Here is a 14,658-nt window from a genome sequence, read left to right as displayed (position 1 = left end):
TCGCCACTCTATTTTCAAATCCAGGATTATCCAGTTCTTCATTGTCTCTGTGCTAAAACCCATCTCAGGTGCTGAAACTTCAACAGCAAAAGCATTAAAGAGAGGAGAAGGGGTCTCTAGTTTTCCCGAGTGGTCGGCTTTCCAGACCTCGGGTCGACAGAGCGGGTTTAGATCTGGTTATTCAACATCCCCAGGAGCCCTCCCCAACACCAAACCCGCCCCTTTCCATCAGATGAGTATGTGGAAGAATTCCACACAGGCCCTAGTAGAACTGACCTGGTGGGATTAGAAAACAATTACAAGGAAATCTGACCCCATGGTAGGAGGAAAGCTGACCCTAATGAAAAGTTCTATGGAGAAAGAAAAGGCCCCAGAAAATGCACAGAAGTCAGCCCTACTCATGAATGAGCAATCCTCCGTGATGACCCAATCATTTTCAGAAACAACGACCATCCTTCCAGGAGCGTTTCCTATGTGCCAGGCACTGTCCTAAATGCCTTATGTGTCTTACCTAATTTAGCCCCAGAGCAGACTTCTCACTACTGCAATCAACAGGGACATGACACAGTGAGACAAGGACCAGACTAGGGTAGAATTCCCAAAACAAAAAGATCTGAATCATTGCAGAAAGCATTCACCCATGGGACCAAAGACACAGAGAGGCAATAACACAGAAGATCCTGAGACTGCAAAGAATGACTGAGGAGGAAGTTCACGGAAATGAGAAGAATGGGAAAGAAGGTGAAAGTTCCTCAACCTCCCAAGTAGAAAAGACAGATTGCTTTCAAATATGCCTAAACTGGATACTTCTGGGGACTCTCAGACCGCTGTGACCAAGACCCGGAGCTAATTTTCAAGAACATTAAAGAACTGGTGGAAGCTAAGAAGGTGGCCCACATTGACATTGTTATTAAATGTAATTGCATCAGAAGGATATTCTTACAAACTTTACCTCCTAAGTATCGCTTCAGCAGACATCAGTGGAAAACACTTGGTTGAGAACTGCGAGGTTTAAGAGAGGTGTTAAAAAATTTTTTAAAAAGAACTGCAAGGACTAAAGAAAAGGAGAAAGAGTTTTTAAAACTCTTGCCATGTTGGAAAAGTATCTATGAAGACCAGAATATTTTAGACATAAATAAATAATGTCAATTAGGGTGGGGCACTTTTGGGTTAGGATGGTGGATTGGACATACACATCTAATGTTTCTTCTCAAAATTTTAGCAAAAAAGATCAGGTTTTATTGTTTTGGTGTTTTAAAAGCTTAAACCTTCATGGTGACATGAAGAAGGAGAGGAGAGAATTGCAAGAAAATTTTGGAAGCTGAGAGGTGGATGGATAAGTAGTAACTGACTTAGCAGACTCAAAAAGCGAAATCCTAAACCAGTTGTGTGGAAAGCTGATAACTTAAAGGAAAGTCCACTTCTCATGGGCGATACTAAAAAGCAGGTATTTGCCATTTAAATATACTATTATATCACTGAAAGCAGAACATAACTTACACATCAAAATCATTCTAAGAAAGGGACAATGAAGAAGCCTAAGAGAAAACAAAATCAAGTAGGCAACAAGGAAAGCAAAACCATTGTAACAACAAATATAAATAGTCCAAATTCAGCTATATAGAGGCATAGAGTCTCAAAGTAGACTTTTACAAGAGAAATTGGTGCGGAAAGACTAAAAATATGACAAAGAATTTTCAAATTCATATAAAAAGAAATAGATTAATAATGTAGTTTGAAAAACAAAATATTCATCAGGATATAAATTATTATTGAAAAGTTAGAGTAATGGACTAAAGATAAGGCATTCATGAACTAAAAGGTAACAGTAGTATAAAATGAATAGAATAGAAACTAGTATTTTATTAGGGACAAGTTAATAAGGGCAGAGTATATTAAAGATCTGCAAGACCAAGAATAAAAGAAATTAACAAAAAGTTGAATACATAGAACTTACAGTCTTGACAAACCTATACAATACAAGCAAGAATTAGGCCTCTGTCTTTGTTCATTCAGGCTACTATCAAAAAATACCATAGACTGGGTGGCTTATAAATAACAGGAATTTCTCTCACACAGTACTGGAGGCTGAGAAGTTCAATATCAAGGTGCTGGCAGATTTGGTGTTTGGTGAGGATCCACTCTCTGATTCACAGATGGCACCTTCTCACTGTGTCCGTGTGTGGTGGGAGGAAGAAAGCAGCTCTCCTGGGTATCTTTTAGAAGGACACTGACCCCATTCATGAGGGCTCTGCTTTCATGATCTAATCACATCCCAAAGGTCCCACCTCCTAATATCACATTGATAATTAGGTTAAGCACATGAATTCAGGGGAGACAAAAACATTCAAACCATAGCAATCTCCTTTTGAATGTTCACAGTTCTTGTATAAAAATTAACACAAAACGGGGCCCTATAATTCCAGCTACTTGGGAGGCTGAGGCAAGAGAATCAGTTGAACCCGGGATGGGGAGGTTGCAGTGAGCCAAGATCACATCATTGCACTCCAGCCTGGGCAATGAGCAAAACTCCATCTCAAAACACACACACACACACACACAAATTACCCACAAAAAACTCAATTTATTCTAACAGAAGCAAAATATGTATATATATCAACATTCAGTGCAGCCTTCTCTATAAAAGTCAATAGTTGAAAACAAGCTGCATGGTTTCATAATTCATGACACAGCAACACAATGAAATATTACAGGGTCATTAGGGTCATTGTGAGGGCCAGGTGGAAATGGAAACATGTTTGCTAGGCCAAGTTAAAATGTACTAATACGTTTAATGTACACAGTTATTTCATAATAAGTGGAAGAAAATGTCAAAAAAAATTAGCTATATGCAGGATGACCCAGTAATCATTGTTTTATTCCATTAATGTTGTTATATTGTTTTACACACACACATATAAAATATATAAAAATACATAAAAATTTTGACATAAAATAAGTCAAAATAAAACAAAAATCCAGGGAAAAGAAAATAGGACTCTTTTACTTCTCTTTTAGTTGATATCTTACCTTCTCTCAGTGGGTTTTTTAACATTTTATAAACCCTGGGTGGTTAAGGTTTTGGCACGTAAGGGACAATCTGAATTTTTTATCACCTGGACAGGTCAAAACTTGTTGATAATTCTTCCTTTCAGATAGAAATAAAGACATGACCCTCTAGATGCCAAACCAAGCGGCCCAAAGATGAGAGAACCATTTCCTCCCACCCAGGAACCCAAGTAGCTGGCCCTGCCCCTGCGTGTGTACATGTGTGTGTGTGGTTGTGTGTGTGAATGCATGCACGTGTGTGCTTGTGTGTGCATGAACATGCAGGGAAGGAGGTCAGTTTCTACCCATCCGAAGCTCTGGTTGAGGTCCCTTGTTCATGCCGCACCTAAGCAGCTCATCTGGGGTTTTATATGGCAGACTCTGGAGAGTTTGATGCGCAGGAAGAAGGCTCCCTAGAACTTTCGGACTGTGGGAGGAGATTTCCACGTTGCAGTGAAGCCTTAATTTAAAACACATGTTACTTCTGGAAAGGGATGCTGGTGAATATGTTGACACCTTCTTACAAAGCTGTCTTCTCCGCAGACAGTAAAGAGGTCAAGGGGTAAGAGAAAGAAGGAACAAATGTTTGGCGCCCACTGTTTTTTGGAACGATGTCCGAAACCCATTCTACATTCTTGTGAAAAACCTGCAATTGTGACAAATCTTCAACGTTTTTGAAGGTGGACCAGGTTTTTGTAAACAGCCTAAAGTAATTCTGAGCTCAGCGTGGTGAATAGCATGGTAATTTATCTTGGTAATGAAGTCATCGCTAAAGCAGGTATAGCTCAGTAAGACGGACTTCCATATGTAACTTACAGGCGGCCTTGAAGAAGAACTTATAAAGATGATATTAATAGCTCGGTCATTGCTGGAATCAGTGTAATATGCTCCGAGGTCATTACACTGAAGGAAAACACTTGTTTGAGCTAAAGGTTTTCATACATTGTTTTTAAGGTTAGGTTTTACTATTTTACAGATTCTTTCACTCTTAAAAATGGAAAAAATCGCTATTGGTTTTTCTCCGATTATAAAAGCGGACATGGAATAATACATTGAAAAAATACAGAAGGGGACAAGAAGAAAATGTTATGCGTAATTATTTTCAGAGGTCTTTGTGGTTAAAATGTTGATGTACGCCACTCCATTTTTTTTTTTTTTTTTTAATTCACGGACTTTTTATTGAGAGGTGGATCTTGGAAGAGACTTTATTTCCAAAGATTTCTTTCTTCTTTATTGTAGCATGTAGTGAATGGAAGGAGTAAAGATTTTTCTTCTTAGTAAAAACTAATCTTGAAGTCACCTTTTAGCTCACCTTCAAGAAACCATGCCTCTCTGCCTCCGTGTGCTTGCAGAGTTGTCTGTCGGTGTTTATTCATTATTAGACGTTGGAAGGTGATTCTTTGGCATTTATTTTGAAATTATGAATTAAGATGGAAGTACTTTGATAAGAGTTTCTATGAACAAAGATTTTTTGATAGAGAAATTACACATAACAGTGAATCTTTCTGACGGTGTTGGGTATATTTTCCCTCATAATCACTATTTTCCACCATAACCTTTAAAGATAATGTGGTATCAGTCCCTCAGGAAGATGTGTTGTCGCTGATACAATCCACTCCCTATTGCTGTACATTTTAAGTTGTTTTTCTTTTTGGAACATTCATAGAAACAAACTTTATCAAACATTCTTATGAGTAAATCTTTGTACACATTGATATGGATTGTTGTGTCACCCCAAAATTCATGTTTAACTCATAGCCCCCACTGTGATGGCCGTAGAAGGTAGGGCTTTGGGGAGGTGATTACGTCATGAGGGTGGAGCCCTCATGAATGGGATTAGCGCCCTTGTAAAAGAGGCCCCAGAGAGCCCTGCGCCCCCTTTCACCATGTGAGGACCTAAGGGGCAGACAGCCGTCTGCAACCTGGAAAAGGGCCCTCACCAGAACCCAACCACGCTGGCACCCTGATTTGGACTTCCAGCCTCCAGATGTGTGTGAGAAGTAATGTCTCTTGTTGTAAGCCACACGGTCTCCAGGGCTTTCTTACAGCAGCTGGAACTGAGATACACATGACTGTGACCATTCCTTAAGACACATTCGTGGAGTGTGATACCCAGGATTCATCTTGCAAATCCCCGCATCTGTGCTGTCCCCCCATCCCCCATAGAACCCACTGCATCTGCCTTAGAATCCTGGGATCCTGATAGTGTCCAACCCGCCCACCTTTCCAGTGCAAACTCCTCCTTCTCAACTGTGTGGCCACTTTGGGACCAGACCAGCTCATAACGTAGTCTTCCGCTGAACAATGTGCCTTGGCCCTGGTGCTCCAGAACGCCCCCCAAGTCCCCACGGCAACCCAACGCATCTTCCAGAACCCAGAGCCAGGTTTACCCCTTTCACAAAATGAGGCCCCCTCCTACCTCAGGGCCTTTGCACCTGCTCTGTGCCCTCTGCCTGGAATGCCCTTCCACAGCTGTCCACGTGGGCCAGTCCTTCACTCCATTCAGGTCCTGCTCAAACATAACTTCCTTAGGGAAGCCTTCCCTGATCACTCTGTACACACACACACACACACACACACACACACACCATACCTCATGCCACTTCACAGCCCTTTCACCTGCTTAATTTTTCTCCCTATCATTTATTTAACGCTGTCTAACATACTGCATATTTTACTTATTTATTTAATTTTCAAGACCGGGTCTTGCTCTGTCACCCAGGCTGGAGTGCAGTGGCACAATCTTGACTCACTGCAGCCTCTGCCTCCCAGGCTCAAGCGATCCTCCCACCTCAGCCTCCTGAGTAGCTGGGATTACAGGCACGTGCCACCATGCCCAGCTAATTTTTGCATATCCTATCTCCTGATCTCCTTCAATATGAAAGGAGTGTGGCATTGCTTTGGGGACATCTGGCCACCTAGTGGGCCCAGAGGCACTGCAGAGGCAGGGTCTATGTGACCTAGGCTGGTCTCCAACTCCTGGGCTCAAAGCAATCTACCCGCCTCAGTCTCCCAAAGAGCTGGGATACAGGCATGGGACATCAACATGGATAGTGACCTGTCTCCTGTTCCCTAGAACCTCAGCTCTGTGAGGGCGGAGGGCTCTGCTTTGTTCACTGTTGCGCTCCCCTCACCTGAGATGCTTCCTGGCACATGTTGGGCACCAGTGACTGCCTTGAGGATGGATGGAAACTGAATGTGGTCTTTCCCACCCGGCCCTCTCTGTGCGGATCACGTCCCCTGGATGTCATTGTTCTGGGTGACTGGAGCCTGGGTTATATTTTTGTAAACCTCACGGTGAGAAGGGTCATACTCTACTCTCAGAAGCACAGAATAAATGTGCTGAAAAATCAAAGCTGCAGCCACTGTGCTCCGTGGGCCACGTGAGAGGACCTTCCCCAAGCCCCACCTGCTCCCAGGGACTTCAGGGCCCCCTCCCTGCCCACTGGGACAGGGAATTTAACCACAGCGCTGATGCCGCCCAAGAGTGGGGGCTCCCGACCCAGAAATGCCTGGGATTTGGCTCAGCTGTATCCAGGGCTGTGTGACCTGGGGCAGGTTTCTCAGCCTTTCTGGGCGCCTCCCTAGAAATGGTCATGTTGTAGAGTCTGAATCATCTACTTACATGGTGCTTGCAAAGTGCTTCGGCACGGCACACTCCTGGCGGCACGGCACACTCCTGGTGGCACGGCACACTCCTGGCGGCACGGCACACTCCTGGCAGGTAACACACACTCGATAAATGTCAGGCCTCAGCTCCGGCTGGGGAACCAGCTGCCGGATGCGCCTTACTTTTGCATTCTTTCTTGTTCTTAAACTGAAGGCCTCCCGGCTTTTATTTCGGGACTAAGTCATCTGTGTGACAGTGTGGCCACCGAGAATTCCTCTCCTTGCCACAGGCGCAGGCCACTTCTGCCATGAAAAGAGGAAGTCTGTCCACTTCCCCACCTTGAATCTGGGCTTAGTGTGTGACTGGCTTTGACCGAGAGAAGGTGGCGGAAGTGGCGCCACGCCAGTTCTGGACCCTGGTTTAAGAGGCCTGGCGGGTTCCACTTTCACTTTGTTGGGATCCATCATCACACAGAGGCTCAGACAACAGACGCCACGTTGTGGCAGCGAGGCAGGGAGAGCTCGGGAGCAGGAGAGAATGTGCACACTATTGCCATGCCGCCGACCGTCCAGGGGCCCGCGGATACCGCCACACCAGCTACCCCGGGCAGAACTGCCCAGCGACCCCATCCAACCCCCAGAATCACGAGAAAGGGTAAACGGTGGATGTTTTTAGACACTCAGTCTTGGGTGATTTGGTTTGCTGCAGTGCGTAGCTGAACCACGCGGCATCTCATTTTTCTTTTTTCCTTGTGACAGCGCCATGAATCTGTTAGGAGAGAAAGACTTACTCTAATGGTGCTGCTCATGGGAAACGGAGGCCAGAAAGATCATAAAATGACCCGTCCAGAGTCACTCAGCCAATCTGTAATGAACCCAGGACTGGAAACCAGTGACCCTTGGCCTCTCACAAAGGCCAATTGCGATATTGCCAATCTATGGGCAGCTCACCCCTTTTCCCTCCCTGGCTTCCCCACCTCACACGTGACCCTTGACTTCATTCATCCTGCTTCTCTTTCCTATTTTTCTCTCCCATATTTTTGTCTACAGGCTCCAAAATCTGCCTCCAATTCAGCCACTGCTCCCGAGCTCCCCTGCACCCCCCAGGGCAGACCCCTCCCTGTGCACCTGCTGGCCACAGAAGCCTCCACTCAGGCGCTGCTCCTGCTGCCCAGAATCCACGGAGTCCATTCCCACACAAGGGCCAGCGTGGTCTCTGCGGAAATGTAAATCCCATGATACCACTGTCCCGGATCCACTGTTCTGAACTCCCCGGAAGCGGGTCTTTCAAACCATCTTGGCTCTGACCTCACTAAACCATTTCATCTTGTGCTGCCGGTGAATAAATGTGTCATACACCACTAAAGCCACCTTTCCCACCTGCAACACACACTGATATTTTCTATTCTATTCCATCCTATTTCCTTTAAATTCTGATCATGACCCATTAAGCCGATTTTATAACCTATCAAGGGATCCCAACTGCACTACTGTTAAAAGTCTGTCCTTCCTTTGCAGATCAGCAAGGCCATCTCTGATCTGACCCCGTTCACCTGCCTGCTGCTCTGCTCACATCTTCCCTGAGTCCACCGGCCTCTTCCCACCCCAGCCTCCTTGCCCCGCCTCCAGCAGGGCAAGCTTGTCCGTGCTTCAGGGTCCTGGCATGTGCTGTTTCCTCTGCTTAGAACACTGATCCTCAGCCCTCCAGATCACAGCAAGTTCCTCTACCCCAACCATCCTCCCTAAGGAAGTCACTCTCATCGTGTCCCATTTGGTCACCTGCTTTGTTTTGCAATTAACCTGTAAAATAATTTGAACTGTCTATTTATTTGTGTTTCCTTTTTTTTTTTTTTTTTGAGACAAAGTTTCGCTCTTCTTACCCAGGCTGAAGTGCAATGGCGCGATCTCTGCTCACCGCAACCTCCACCTCCTGGGTTCAGGCAATTCTCCTGCCTCAGCCTCCCGAGTAGCTGGGATTACAGGCACGCGCCACCACGCCCAGCTAATTTTTTGTACTTTTAGTAGAGACAGGGTTTCGCCATGTTGACCAGGATGGTCTCGATCTCTCGACCTCGTGATCCACCCACCTCGGCCTCCCAAAGTGCTGGGATTATAGGCTTGAGCCAGTGCGCCCGGCCTCCTTTTTTTTTAGATGGAGTTTTGCTTTTGTTGCCCAGGCTGGAGTACAATGGCACAATCTTGGCTCACTGCAACCTCGATCTCCTACGTTCAAGCAATTCTCCTGCCTCAGCCTCCTGAGTAGCTGGGATTACAGGTGCCCGTCACCATGTCTGGCTAATTTTTTTTTTTTTTTTTTTTTTGTATTTTTAGTAGAGATGGGCTTTCATCATGTTGACCAGGCTGGTCTCGAACTCCTGACCTCAGGTGATCCACCTGCTTTGGCCTCCCAAAGTGCAGGGATTACAGGTGTGAGCCACCACATCTGGCCTTGTGTTTCTTTTTACTGATGCTCGCCAACCCCTAGAATAGAAGCTCCAGTTCACCCCAACATCTCACATCCACCATTCTCCCACGTTAGTGAGCATCAGAGTTCCCTGGAGGGCTTGGGGGTGCTCTGGCTGCAGGACCCACCCCCAGGTCTGGCATGGAGTGTACGCATTTCTAACAAGTCCCGGGACTGTGGAAGCTGAACATCTGGGGACCTCAGGTGAGAGACGCTGGGCTGCAACAGTGCTCCACCCACAGGAGGTGCCCGGTAACTAGCTACTCCCTACATAAGGCCTGAGAACCAGCTCTGGAGTTTCAAAGAGAAGAGAGAGGGGCCGTATTTCACACTGTACGGCATGTGATGTTCGCATTTGCGGCTGCATCCCCACCACCATCACCATGAACCTGCTCACAGGCTCGCTCTCTCCAGACCCCAGTTCTTTGCCCATAAATCAGGAATTTCCACAAGCTGGCCTGACCATTTTCAATGTGATAAATGGCATTCTTTCTTGAGTATACTGTTCCAAGACATTCTGCGTTTGCTTTCTTGACCACTTATTGTTCTGAGTAATACATTAATTTCTTTTTGGGGTGTAGTGGCAGGGGACAGAGTCTCACTGTCACCTAGGCTGGAGTGCAGAGGCACTATCTTGGCTCACTGCAACCTCTGCCTCCCGGGTTCAAGCGATCCTCCTGCCTCAGCCTCCCAAGTAGCTGAGATTATAAGCACGTACCACCACACCCATCTAATTTTTATATTTTTAGTAGAGATGGGTTTTCACCATGTTGGCCAGGCTGGCCTCAAAATCCTGGCCTCAGTGAGCTGCCCCCACCTCAGCCTCTCAAAGTACCAAGATTACAGGTAAGAGCCACTGCGCCTAGCCTGAGTAATACATTAATTTGTTTGGGTCATTACTGGTAGTGGATCCAATAACCTTGTGCTGGAAATAAACCAAATGTCCATCAACTGGTAAGCAGATAAACAAAATGCAGTGTATTAGTCCATTCCTGCACTTCGATACATACTGAGACTGGGTGATTTATAAAGAAAAGAGATTTAGTTGGCTCGCAGTTCCACAGACTGAACAGGAAACATGGCTGGGAGGCCTCGGGAAACTCACACTCATGGAGGAAGGTGAGGGGGAAGCAGGTACATCCTATATGGCTGGAGCAGGAGGAAGAGAGGGGAGAGGCGCCACACACTGTTAAACAAGCAGAACTCACAGTAGCTCAGCATCACAATAACAGCACCAAAGGGAAATCCGCCCCCGGATCCAGGGACTTCCCACCAGGCCCCACCTCCAATATTGGAAATTACAATTTGACATGAGATTCGGGCAGGGACATAGACCCAAACCATATCATGTGATCTTTGTGTACAGTGGAATACTATGCAGCAATGAAAAGGAACAAACTATTGATATACACACAACAACAGCATAGGCAAGCCTCAAAAACACGCTAAGGGGAAGAAATCACACATCTAAGACTACATATGATATGGCTCCACTTATATGGAACTTCTGGAAAAGGTAAAACTATATATAGAGAAAGCTGGTCAACAGCTGTTTTTTTGCCTGGGGTAGGAAGTGAGGATTGACTGCAAAATCATGAAGGAACTTCATGGGGTAATTAAAATTTTGAAAACCGGATTGCAGTGATGGCTGCATAGTTATATAAATTTTCTAAAATTCACTTTGTAAAGCTGTATACATTTTCTAAAACTACACTTAGAATGAGTGAATTCTGTGGTTTGTCAATTGCTCCTCAAAAAAGCTATTTTAAATTTTTACAAAGCAAAACAAAAACCGTTGTGAATCCTCATATATTCTGAAATCAGACGGCTACCTTGGAAAATGGTTGAACAGTTTCTGGCGAAGTTGTGTGTATACCTACCACACAACACAGCAATTCCAGGTCTGGGTATTTATGTAGAGACGTGAAGACATATGAACCCACACAAAGACCTGAACGCAAATGTTGACAGCAATTTTATTCTTAATTGCCTAAACCGGGAGACAACCCAAATGCTCATCAACAGGTAGATGGATAAACTAACTGTGGTATGTCCATGCTATGTCCCAGTATTCAGCAACCAAAAAGACAAACTCTCAACACACACAATCACGTAGTTAAATCTCAGAATAATTATGCTGAGTGAAAGGAGCCAGACAAAAAGTTACATGAGCCCAGCGCGGTGGCTCACACCTATAATCCCAGCACTTTGGGAGGCCGAGGTGGGAGGATGACTTGAGCCCAGGAGTTCCAGACCAGGCTAAGCAACACAGTGAGATCCCCATCTCTTAGAAACAAAATTAGCCAGGTGTGGTGGCACACACCCATGGTGCCAACTACTGGGGAGGCTGAAGTGAGAGGATGACTACAGCCCAGAAGGTCGAGGCTGCAGTGAGCCGTGATCGTGCCACTGCACCCCAGCCTTGCCAACAGAGCTAGACCCTGTTTTTAAAAAAAAAAAAAAGTGCATGCTTTACACATGTATGATTTCTATGAAGCTCTAGAAAGGCAAATCTAATGCACTGATAGAAAGCAAAGTGGTAGGCTGGGTGCGGTGGCTCACACCTGTAATCCCAGCACTTTGGAAGGCCGAGGTGGGTGGATCACCTGAGGTCAGGAGTTTGAGACCAGCCTGACCAACATGGTGAAGCCTCGTCACTACTAAAAATACAAAAGTAGCCAGGTGTGGTGGCACACACCTGTAGTCCCAGCTACTGGGGAGGCCAAGACAGGAGAATTGCTTGAACCCAGGAGGCAGAAGCCACAGTAAGCCAATATCATGCCACTGCACTCCAGCCTGAGCAAAACTGACTGTGGAGGCTGCACTATTTTGAATCTCCGTTGTGGTGGTGGTTAGCTGGGTGTACATGCATTTGTCATAACTCATTCAACTGTACACATCAAATAGGTACATTTTACTATGTGTAAATTACATTTTAATAAAATATGATTAAAATCTTACAAATGATTAAAGTATGACATTTCAATTCTGAATCAATAACAAAATCCACCCCTTCAAATTATTCTTATTTGTTAAGTACAAAATTGAACAGATATTCATTCACCTTTCTACAATGGAGAATTTACTCACAGAAATTTTCTCACGGAGAGAAAAAAAAATACAATCACAGAACAGGAGCCATCTTCCAGGATTTTATTTCCCTCTGTCCCCTGCTGCCTGTCTAAAACATTTCCCAGGCAGGCTAAATCCACTGGAGAAATGACCCTCAAAAGACCCAGTCCCTTGCGTCTTCAGTAAGAAGAAACACTTCTGAAAATGCACAGTTTGGTTCAAAGAGGCTACTGAGTTTCAGTGCGGAACCTGCTGTTCTTAGAATGTTCAAAATCTCCCTTTTGAATCCTCAGTGGTTGGGCTCAATTGCTTCACTATCCTTTGAAGATGAAAAAGAATGAGGAGGCTGGAAAAGCCAAGTGAAGCCAGCAAGGTGATGGCTGGGAATCCGAGCCCACGGAAAAGCTGAAATCAGGAGACGACTTTCTGCCTTCTGTGTGTCATCCTGGGGTCCGAGAGGCAAGTTACGGTCTTGATCTGACTCTGTGGGTGGTGACACACAGGGGAAAGGCTCAGCAGGAGGTTCGGGGGTGAAAATGGACTTGGGGTATCTGGGAACTGGAACTGTACCCGCTGGCCTGGGGTAGGAAGTCACCGAAGATGACAGATTCCTGCAGTGGGTGTTTCCGTGGAGTCGTGTGTGTTCTGTGTGGGACTGTTCCAGAAGCGACATTCCATAACTTGGCAGGACAGAGGCCACCTCTCCGGAGCCTCCTGAGCAAAGCTCTGGGGAGACAGGGTTTCGGGTCAGGATGCCACTGTTCTCCTCCAGCCAGGAAGAGAGTAAGCTAGAAAACGACTTCTTCAGGGCCCTATCCTCTTCTGGGGTAGCTCCCTGGGGTGCTTGATCAGGAGACCTAAAAGACAGAGGTTTGGGTTTCAAAGCAGCAGCGTCACTGAGTGTCAGTCTAAAGCCTTTGCCTCTAAGTCAGGTTCTAGCACTAAGATTCATCAGTGAGGGTCTGCCCTGGTGCCTTGTAAAGTGTACACCCTAAGATACTTGTGTTCAAGAAATTCCAAGCCAGGCATGGTGGCTCATGCCTGTAATCCCAGTACTTTGGGAGGCTGAGATGGGTGAATCACTTGAGGTCAGGAGTTCAAGACCAGCCTGGTCAACATAGTGAAACCTTGCCTCAAACAAAAATACAAAAATTAGCTGGGCATCGTGGCAGGCACCTGTAATCCCAGCTACTCGAGAGGCTGAGGCAGGAGAATCACTTGAACCTGGGAAGCAGGGGTTGCAGTGAGCCCAGATCATGCCACTATACTCCAGTCTGGGCGACAGAGAGAGTAAGACTCCAGATAACAATGCTCCAAGCAGTGTAAAACATACAGCTTTACTGTTAGCTGGGTAATCAGATTCACAGCTCTTCCTCCCAGGGAAAGGGCCAGAGGCTGTTCTGGGCCTGGGAGAGGAGCCACAGGTACCTCCTTCTCTATTTTGCTCCACATTTCAACTATTCAGGGCTCCCCCTACTCCTTACAGAATAATACCCAAACCCCACAGCCTTTAGTCTGGTTATGTTGCCACATAATGAACTACTCCAAACTTGGTGGTTCACGGAATTAAAGGGCATGATGAGGGTAGCTTATCTCTTTCATGATGTCTGCTGCTCAGGTCTGAAATAATCCAAAACAATCTGAAGTTTTCAGATCTGAAATCTAAAACAATAATCACTCACTCACACATCTAGGAACTGAAGGTGCTTACTGGTTGGAACCTCAGCCAGACCTATCAGCCAGAGCACTTACACGTGGCCTCTCGATGTGGCTGCTTGGGCTTCCTTACAGCATGGTGGCTGGTTTCCAAGACCAACCATCCAAGGAGAGCAGAGAGAGCCCTGGAGAGTTGAAATAGGAAGGAAAATAGAGAAGGGGTACCTGTAGCTCCTCTCGCAACCCCAGGCCAACCTGTGGCCCCTCTCCTGGGGAGAAGGAGCTGTGGATCTGATTACTAGCCCCGACCCAGCTAACAATAAAGCTGTGTGTTCATTCCTCCTCTGATATAGATTCTGGGCGCACAGCTCCTCTGAAACACCCATGGGCAGGAGAGGTAATGGGTGGGGCATGATCCAGACATTTGTGGTTGTAATTCCATCTAACAACACAGAAGTCTTCACCCCTTATGCAATATTGTCAGCGAGTGTTTCTCAGGATAAAGGATGGCTTTTCTGATTTAACGGAGGAAGGGACCATCCAAGACGGGAGGACATGATTTAAAAGGCTATTGCTATATCCAACTGAGAGATGAAGAGTTTGCAAACCTTAGCAGCATTAGGTCCAAAACATATTTGGGAAGTAGCAGTGGCAGAGTTTGGGTACCGACTGGATGTGGAGGGAGGACACTGACATTCCTGGCTTGGGTAAGTGGATGGCGAAGCCACGAATGGAAACTGAAGTTTCGGGAGGCTGATGGCGATGGGAGTTTGTTCAGGGACAGGTTCAGTTTGATGTGTTTCTAGGAA

The 14,658-nt window shown here is 45.9% G+C and overlaps 1 protein-coding gene across 5 annotated transcripts in view; it reads right to left on the bottom strand.

Annotated features, from left to right (window-relative positions):
- ZNF664 (zinc finger protein 664) overlaps window positions 1–14,658 on the bottom strand; it is a 283,496-nt gene that overhangs the window by 50,566 nt on the left and 218,272 nt on the right. Inside the window, exon 5 of one of the 5 annotated variants that reach the window (XM_078337652.1) lies at window positions 11,078–13,050. The exons of the other annotated variants lie outside the window; for them this stretch is intronic. The gene's annotated coding sequence lies outside the window, so the exon portion shown is untranslated. Of the gene's footprint in view, window positions 1–11,077; window positions 13,051–14,658 lie in introns of those variants that run through there. 5 annotated transcript variants of the gene reach the window in all.

This window comes from Callithrix jacchus, chromosome 9 (assembly GCF_049354715.1).
Source record: "Callithrix jacchus isolate 240 chromosome 9, calJac240_pri, whole genome shotgun sequence".
Lineage (NCBI taxonomy): Eukaryota > Metazoa > Chordata > Mammalia > Primates > Cebidae > Callithrix > Callithrix jacchus.
Note: the sequence above shows the minus strand (reverse complement) of the source record. Positions and strands in the feature narration are given on the sequence as shown.